The sequence below is a fragment of the Hirundo rustica genome, chromosome 7 (assembly GCF_015227805.2).
Source record: "Hirundo rustica isolate bHirRus1 chromosome 7, bHirRus1.pri.v3, whole genome shotgun sequence".
Classification (NCBI taxonomy): Eukaryota; Metazoa; Chordata; class Aves; order Passeriformes; family Hirundinidae; genus Hirundo; species Hirundo rustica.
In genome coordinates, this window is record NC_053456.1 from 32,085,749 (window position 1) to 32,093,813 (window position 8,065).

The following is an 8,065-nucleotide window of genomic DNA, read 5'->3' on the forward strand; positions in this document are numbered from 1 at the left end:
AACTGTGGCCATTCCTTGGGAATGTGGAAACTCGGAGCCTTAAGGATTCCAGTAACTGACCCAGATCTCATGTGCAGAAATGTTTTCATTAACTCAGTGCATTTATTGACTACAAATTATTTCCCTTCTTCATGACTGCAGAGATGCACACACACACACACATTATAACCTTTGTCAGATGTGCCCTGGCGCAGTGTGACCTTTGGACAAAGCATTTCAGTACACAGGAGTTATCCTCATTAACATCAGTGGCTCTGCTAATAAAAATGAAGTTAGACAAGGGGTTATGTACTTCTCAAGGCTGAGTCTTAGCTTTGTGTAGTGTTACCTAGTCCAAGTCTCGTAGTCTGCTGTAACTTCATTTGTAGGAGATAATGTGCTGAAAGAATTACAGTAGCTGTATTTGCTGTTGGTGCAAGGGACATTCCTAGAGCATAGGAAGATGTTGCATTGTTCCATGCCAACAGTAAATAGTTCTGTCTGTTTTAAATGGAGAAATGGCTCTACTCTGTGACTACTTGCATATGCATAATTGCTTCTAATTTCCAGTTGGTAAAATGGCATTTAATGAATACTTTAACTACAGAAATCAAAGATAATCCATTTTAATTTGAAAGTATTACTGGAATGCTAATTTACCATCTACACTACGTGAACAAATAATCACTTCTTATCTTATGAAGCCTTTATGAGAAAGTACTGGAGGATTTAAACAAGAGGGGAAAAATTTCTTGTGCCTCACTGAGAGGAGACTTCAGTATTTTGTCTTGAGCAGTTAAAACTTCAGTTTCATAGCTTTGTGCATGGCTGGGTTGGTGCAGTGGATTGGGTGGTTTACTGTAATAGAAGCTGGAATTTTTCACTTTATTGGGACATAAGTTTTTAGAGCCTAAGTCTGCTAAGCAGCAACATTCTTTATTAAAGAACTTCTCCCCTACATTGGCTGTTAGAGGAGTTGTGAGCAGTGAGCACAGTGTAAACTTTGGGCACTAGGCCCACTTTTGGGCATTTGGTTTTTGAGGATGAGGGGAAGAAGGGAGATTTCTTAAATCCCCTCTTTTTTTCTGGACTTCATCCACTGGGCAGGGAGGCAGGTGGTGCAAACAGCTGGATCAAGCTCTGCTGCACTCCATGAGATCCAGAGGTAGGTTCAGATCCCGGGCTCTGGCACCTGGAGACTTTTTTCTTTGCTTTTTATCATTGGGGCAATCAGTGAGACACAATCATCAATGATCTTTAATTTCTGATATGAACCCATAAACAATGGAAAATCCAGTCAGCAAAAATAACACTGAGTTCTTGAATAAGGTGGTAACTGTAAGGAAGTAGAACAATGTTTGCTGGAAAACTTTTTCTCTAATCTCCACTGCACTAATTATCAATCACTGTGCTTGATTTCAGATCCCATTCTGCAGTCCTGATTTTGGTAAGAATCCCATCAGAACCAAAGCACAAGCTAAAATAACATTTGACGGACAAGTCTGAGGCTTAATTGTCTTAATCTTGAATTTCCCTGCCCCAACTTTCTGGTGTTTTTCCATCATGTAGGTAGGAGAGGTAAGAAAGGTTGATGTATGAGGGCATGAGAAAAAGTAAAGTGATTATGGTTTTGTGATCTTCACTGTAAATGGAATTTCATTTTCTTTGAAAGGAAGTTCTTAGCATCTTTTCAAAATCAGTGCTAGTTGTTTTAAAATCAGTTTGTGTTTCTATTTGATAGTATCCTTTAAATCAGCTTTGAATGTGAAGAGCTTCTGTATCCTAGTATAAAAGAAGCATTTTTAAAAATTTAACAGTTTTCAAAGAGAAAGGGGTAGATTCTGAGGGAAGTTATCGTGTGGACTCTTGTTTTCCTGACCGCAGTTTCCCTTATGGGAGGAGGAAAGAGGTTTGCAGTGGTCAGGAGGTGAGTGATCAGTGTGAAACTGACTTTGAGGGCCATCACACATGGATTTTTGTTGTTCTCCAACATCCTGATTCTCTCTGAATCCACAGTGAAGCTGCAAAAATAGAAGCAGTAAGAGGGGCCATAAGCTTTGCAACAGGTGGAGGGAAAAACAAGACAGAAATGGCAGAAAATCCTGTTGTGTCAGGCATGTCTGTAAATTTCTGTCATGAATAACTCAAAGGTGGCCAGACTGTTGAAAGAATTTGAGGTCCAAGATGAACAGATTTACCAAGTGTGTGCACAAAACCTTTGGCTGAGGGAGACACTGAGATAGGACTGAGTGAGAATCCATGTGTAATTCTGTGGAAAATAATGTTCTGGGATGAGCACTCTGTGTTCAGCACTGTCCTCATTGAGCTCCAGACACAAACAGGAGCTTTGGATGTACTGAGACATAATTCAGTAACTAGAAGATATTCTTAATAGAGAGCAAGTAAGCAGCATTTTCTTTCACATTACCCAGAAAATGTGGAGTTGAATTATTTTCCATCACTTGGAAAGTCTTAACCAGAACTTAACAGAGGCAAAAGCTAAGCAGCTTTCATCCATCCTTTCTCACAAAAATAATAAAAAAAAAAAAAAACCCCAACCAACAACAACAACAAAACCCACCAAAACCAAACAAAGAAACCCAAGTGCATCTCTAAAAAAAGGTAACATTTTTATAGAATTGGATATATTTCTAACTGTTTTCCTCAGGAAAAAAGAGAAATAATTTTACATTTTATTTCTTTAATAATGTATCATCAGAACCCTTATTTCATCTTTCAAATAGACCAGGTTTACTATTTGATTTCATTGATGCATATGTGAGTGCATATAACTGAAGGATGTTGCCACACCTGGGACGCGAAAGCTTGTCCTAGAAACAAAATGTTCAATAGGTTTCTAAAGATTATAGGCCAAATACAGCAACATTAAAAAGTATAGCATTGTCTAGTAACTTGGAAATGAACCTTTGGAAATAGCATTTGGCACAGGAAAAAAAAATAGGATTTTAAATAAAAACTCTCACCAAAATATGCCTGTCGTTCATCAGGTTTGGGGTGGCTGGAATCCAGTGTAATGGGGAACAGGATTCTCTGGAGTAAATAAACAATAATCCGATTGCAGTAACTGCAATAATTTTAAGTGGAAGTGAGAGTCAAACCCAGTAAATTGCATGTGTATCTTGAACTTGATTTCCTTGCTGTTTTATTCATACGTATTTAATACCTTGAAATTAATTTTAATTTAACATCACTTCAGCTCAAATGTATACACAGAGTTTTAGGTTACTGGCTGCGCAGGACAATGATCATAGCGAAGATCTTTTAGGTGTCTGTTCAAAAGCTGCTTTTCTCAGCCGGGTGAGACTTGGTTGGTTTTGGAGTTGTCAGATGTGCTGTGGAGAAGTGTCATGTTTTATTTTAAGATATCACCATTAATAATTTTTGAGTTCCACTCAGAAATGAATGTATGGGAAGCAGAGATCTGCTATTTATCCAGAAAAAGATCTGTGCCAGGTTTGGATGGAAGTCTGGAGTTCTTGCAACAGACCTTGCTGGGCTTTACCAATTCCAGAGGCATGCCACCCCATGCCTTTTCAGGGAGATTTTTCTCTAGCAACATGAGAGGGGGCAAAAAGACCATTATTTCTTAAAAAAGTGCTCCTCAATTCACGTAGTTTTTCTTTCTCCTCTCAGTATTGTGTCTCTTAATGCCTTACTGCTCCTGTCTCCTTTGGGCCACCCTCTTAAAGCACTTCCAGAAGAGCCAGCTGAGTGAGTAACCATATGTTTAATTTCTCAGATCAAATGTTTAATTTGCCATCAGTGTTTAGTTTCTCAGATCAAATGCAGTATGCAATCAAGCAGTTCTGTAACAGTAATACTGCTTGCTCAGAGGAGGGGCACTCAGCAATTCCATGGATAACCGTGCAATTCTGAATGTGCCGTCTGTACCGGTCCCACTGCGTTGAGCTGAAGTAGGTGCTCCTGTGGAAGAGGAAGAGCTAAGGAAACCCTTCAGCCATGCTAATGGGAAGTCATTGCTTATCAGGCAAGTGTCTGATTCTTCCACAGCTGCCACCTTTGCCAGCAGGGAGGGCAGAGGGGACGGCGTTCCCGGCAGAGACATGGCGCTTGTTCTACGTCACTGAGTTAAAGTGGTTTGGCCTTTGTGCCTGCCATGACTTCTGTGGGAAACAAATAATTGTTATAGGACTGGGCTTAGTATTAATAATACTGTAATGATGTGCTTATGCCTCCATATGGGATGCATTGTGCTTAAAGACTGGGAAACAGAAAATATTTCATTATACTCAGCTCGTGGCTACAGAGGATGGATCTAGTAGTTCCTCCTTGAAAGAAATATATGCAAAATAATTTCATTTTGCCTTGTAGTGGATGACAGGTCTGCTCAGAATGGGCTGTCAAGGGCAGTAACTTCATAAAGTGCTCTGAATTGCTTGCAATTACTTGACCATATTCTACCATTAATTACATTCTCAGGTCAGTGTAGCACAGAAAGAAATGAAAATATAAAAAACCAGAATGAAATATTAAGCTTTCTTTGTGTAACTTTTTTTTTTTTCTGATGAAATCTATACTTCTGCAGAAATAACATTGGAATTAAAGAAGTGGTTATTGGGACCTCCACTTACTTCCTACAAATAAACACACAATTTGTGTTGCAGCTCTACACAGGCTCAAGCTGTAAAATGTAAAACATGGAGACTTAGCAAAAACCCCCAAAAAGTTTTTCATGTACCTTTCCCTGGCCTTTTGTAAAATAATTGCCATGGTATGCACTGAACATGTGGCCATATCAGTGGGGTTTCTCAGAGGTGTGTTTTATTTCAACAGTGCTTCACTTGTTTTTTTCCACTGACTCTCTACATCAAACAATTAAGCACTTAAAGATGCAGTGTTTACAACAGCGGAGCAAACCTTTTTGGAGTAATTGAAAATAGAAATAAAGTGAAAATAGGCTGGTTTGTGGAAAAGAGAAATTAAAAAATGTACTCTGAGTGCTGCTTTTCCTTTCCTGATGCAGAGCCTGAAATCACCCAGGGCCTTCACAGTTCCTTCCATCTTGATGGACCACTTCAGATCATTTTCACTGATGACTTTTTTTGCACTGTCCTCTGAAATCATACGATTGAACGAGCACTAAACTGTGGATTTTGTGGAGCCACCTATTTATTTACTTCAGAGTTAAAATGATCCTGAGACCCTTTTTGAAGTCTTGGAAAGTTAACTGAATGTATCACAAAGAATAATATTTCCATTCTGGTGGGTTTTGTTTGTTTCTTTCTTTGTGTGAAATCTATCAAAAATAACAAGTGGAATGTACCTGAAGGGGCTTGTAGCAGAAACATGAATAAAATGCTGTGGCCTCTTTGACTTCCCTCCAGATGTTTGGGTCTCTAGATATTTTGCCACTTTTTTAAGGAAGATCAAAGGAGATTCAGATGATGAGGAGATCATCCCCTGCTGATTTTAATTAACAATCCTTTTGCCCTTCTTTATTCTTGAAAGCCTCTTGAAATTTTCATAACTTTTGCTTTGTATAGAACAGATGGTGGAATAAATAATCTGGTGTTTTGGTTTGGTTTTTATAATGGTGTTAAGTCCAGTCCAACATTTCTGTGTATTTCCTTAGCAACCTCTGTAACAAATACATGTAATATTTGGAGGTTTTGCTGCCATTCTTGTTGGTTTAGATAACTTCTCTGCTGCCTAATGCATGAAATCACATTTCTGCCCACTTCCATCTAAAAACAGATTTAATAAAACACATCAGATTTACTGATCTGACCTCCTCATTTGCTCATTTGTATTTATTTTTCTTAGGGTGTGAATCCTTCAGTGCCGTCTTTTCTGATCCATGTGCAATACCTCTGAAATTTAGCCCTTAGCAATGGTTGATTAATTTTAAAATTCTGCCTTTCTCTTGACACGATAACTACCAAAAAAAAAAAAAAAAAAAAAAAAAAAAAAAAAAAAAAAAATTATTGTTCTTTAGATCCTTTTAGTCCCATCAATAACATTTCTTTTCCTATCCCTTTTTTTCCCCTAGGAAATCTACAATATATAGTCTTGTACGCTCTTGTGTGCCAAATGCATACCTTTGTTTTAGGTTTGTAACTTCTCACAGGGCATTGTTTGGTTTTGTTTTCCCTACCTTAACACTAAAGGAATGCACAACTTGTTTTTGAATATTGTTTGTGATGTTTTTCAGTGTTTCCACTATTTTTCTTTATTCTATTACTTCATTATAGTCACAAACTAGTACTTTGCTTCAGTAACTTGGGTTTTTTGCACCCCAGTCCTTGCATTTCTCCAGTTCTGAAGGGGAGCATGGCTATAATTTCAGTTGTAAGTAGCTTCTCCTTAATTTACATTTGCAGACACCAGTTCTAAGGAACAAATAAGTTTTTTTGTTTTGTTTTGTTTTGTTTTCTCCTCAAATGTGTTCTCTGTGCCTTCTTTGCATGTTATCTTTTTCTCACTATTTTTTTCCTCCCCAAATTATTTAAGATATCCCACCTTTGAATATCATCTACATAGTCATTATGTTTTTCAGATGTCCTGCTCTTTTCTTCCAGTTGTAGAAACAGGCACAGCACATTTCTTAAATTGTACAGATTCAACTCTACTTTGATTGCCTTACCAAAAAACCTATTAGTAGGTCTGTGGTTCTCTGTGCAAATTATTTTTGTCATTTTATCCTGGAGATTGAGTCTTTTCCCCACTTGATCATTTATAGGCATATTTCTGATATGAACATATAATAGAAAAATAAATAGGAAATAACTGCTTCATCCTCCAAGGTTGACTACTGCTTATTATTCCTTTGAGAGCCTTTAAATTGCCTTGTTCAATTTCCTTTGAAAATAAATCCCCATAATAAAATTACTGTATATGAAAGAGACATGAGAGTACATGTTGCTTTCAGGTAAACACAATGTTTGAGCTTTGTAGACAATGTGAAGGTGATTTAGGTTTTCAAGTGGTGGAAGGTTTAAGAAAATAACCATGATTTATTTTCTGTAGGAGGTGTCTTGATATCAAACTTACACTCCTCAGTGCAAAGAAATCTTGATGTGCTTCTTTTTAGGCCAAATGGCAAGAAAAATATTTTAATCCTCTGAGAATTCTGCATTAAATGGAACCATCTTTCATATTAAAAAAATGGATACATAAGTCCTTGAATAATATTTTCTAGTAGGAAACGTTTTGGGACTATGTTCTGCACTGTGCGTTAAGTCAAACTATTTTCGTTGTTGTTAAGGAAATATTTATATTTATTTTGTCACTAATTTTATATAAAGGCAATTAGCCCAAAAATCCCAAAACACGAGCAAATAAGAGAGAGGAAACAGTGGTGGAAGGACTTGCATTAGTTCAGATGGTTTTTTGTGTTCTCCAAATAATTGCACTCTGATAAGAAGCTGTCAATCTGAACACAGGATGAATATAGGGCTTTTCAATTAGAAATGTGTACCTGTTTCCTCCCTGTTCTTGATTTCTGTGCTCAGACTGAAGAATAATCATTCTGTTTGGGAGAAAAAAAAGCTTCATAGCACAAAGAGAATTACTTGCCTGTGAATCTGTGGAAACAATGACTCATCAGGAGAATCACCTTGGCTGGACTCATCTGCTGGTAAGCAATCCTGGTGGTGGATTTGGGGATAGACTAAAGAGAGGTCAGGCCAATGTCTGGTGGAAAAAGAAGGGACTTTAAATCCAGAGAGGTATTAAAGTGAAATTTTAATTAACAATAAAGGATTCTGGTAAAGATGTTTAAATTAATTTCTCAGCCCTTGTTAGGTTGTTGATTTTGCAGCCAAAAAGCCGGGAGGAAGACATTTATTAAACACCTTTTTAAATAAGAACATGGCTAAGACAGAGGATGGTTCCTGGAGAAAGGTAAGATTTTAAGATGGGTTTTATTATTAGAAATCTTTATTGGCTTTTATATTCAGTGTTATTTCTTCTGAAAATGGTTTTCCCCTTCTCTTCTATGTGGGGAGATCCCAGACCCAGCCACTGAGATCAATAGGCATGCAAATCTGAATGGCTCTAAGGAAACCAGGTAATAAATAAGCTGCAAGTTTACTTTGGAAGTGAT

At 37.4% G+C, this 8,065-nt stretch overlaps 1 long non-coding RNA gene across 1 annotated transcript; it reads left to right on the plus strand.

Moving 5' to 3' along the window:
• Positions 1–1,402: 1,402 nt before the first annotated feature.
• On the plus strand, positions 1,403–5,099 carry LOC120755118 (uncharacterized). Its single transcript, XR_005701635.2, has 3 exons — positions 1,403–1,426; positions 3,634–3,711; positions 4,985–5,099. It is a non-coding gene; the product is annotated as an uncharacterized LOC120755118 (long non-coding RNA).
• Positions 5,100–8,065: the final 2,966 nt, after the last annotated feature.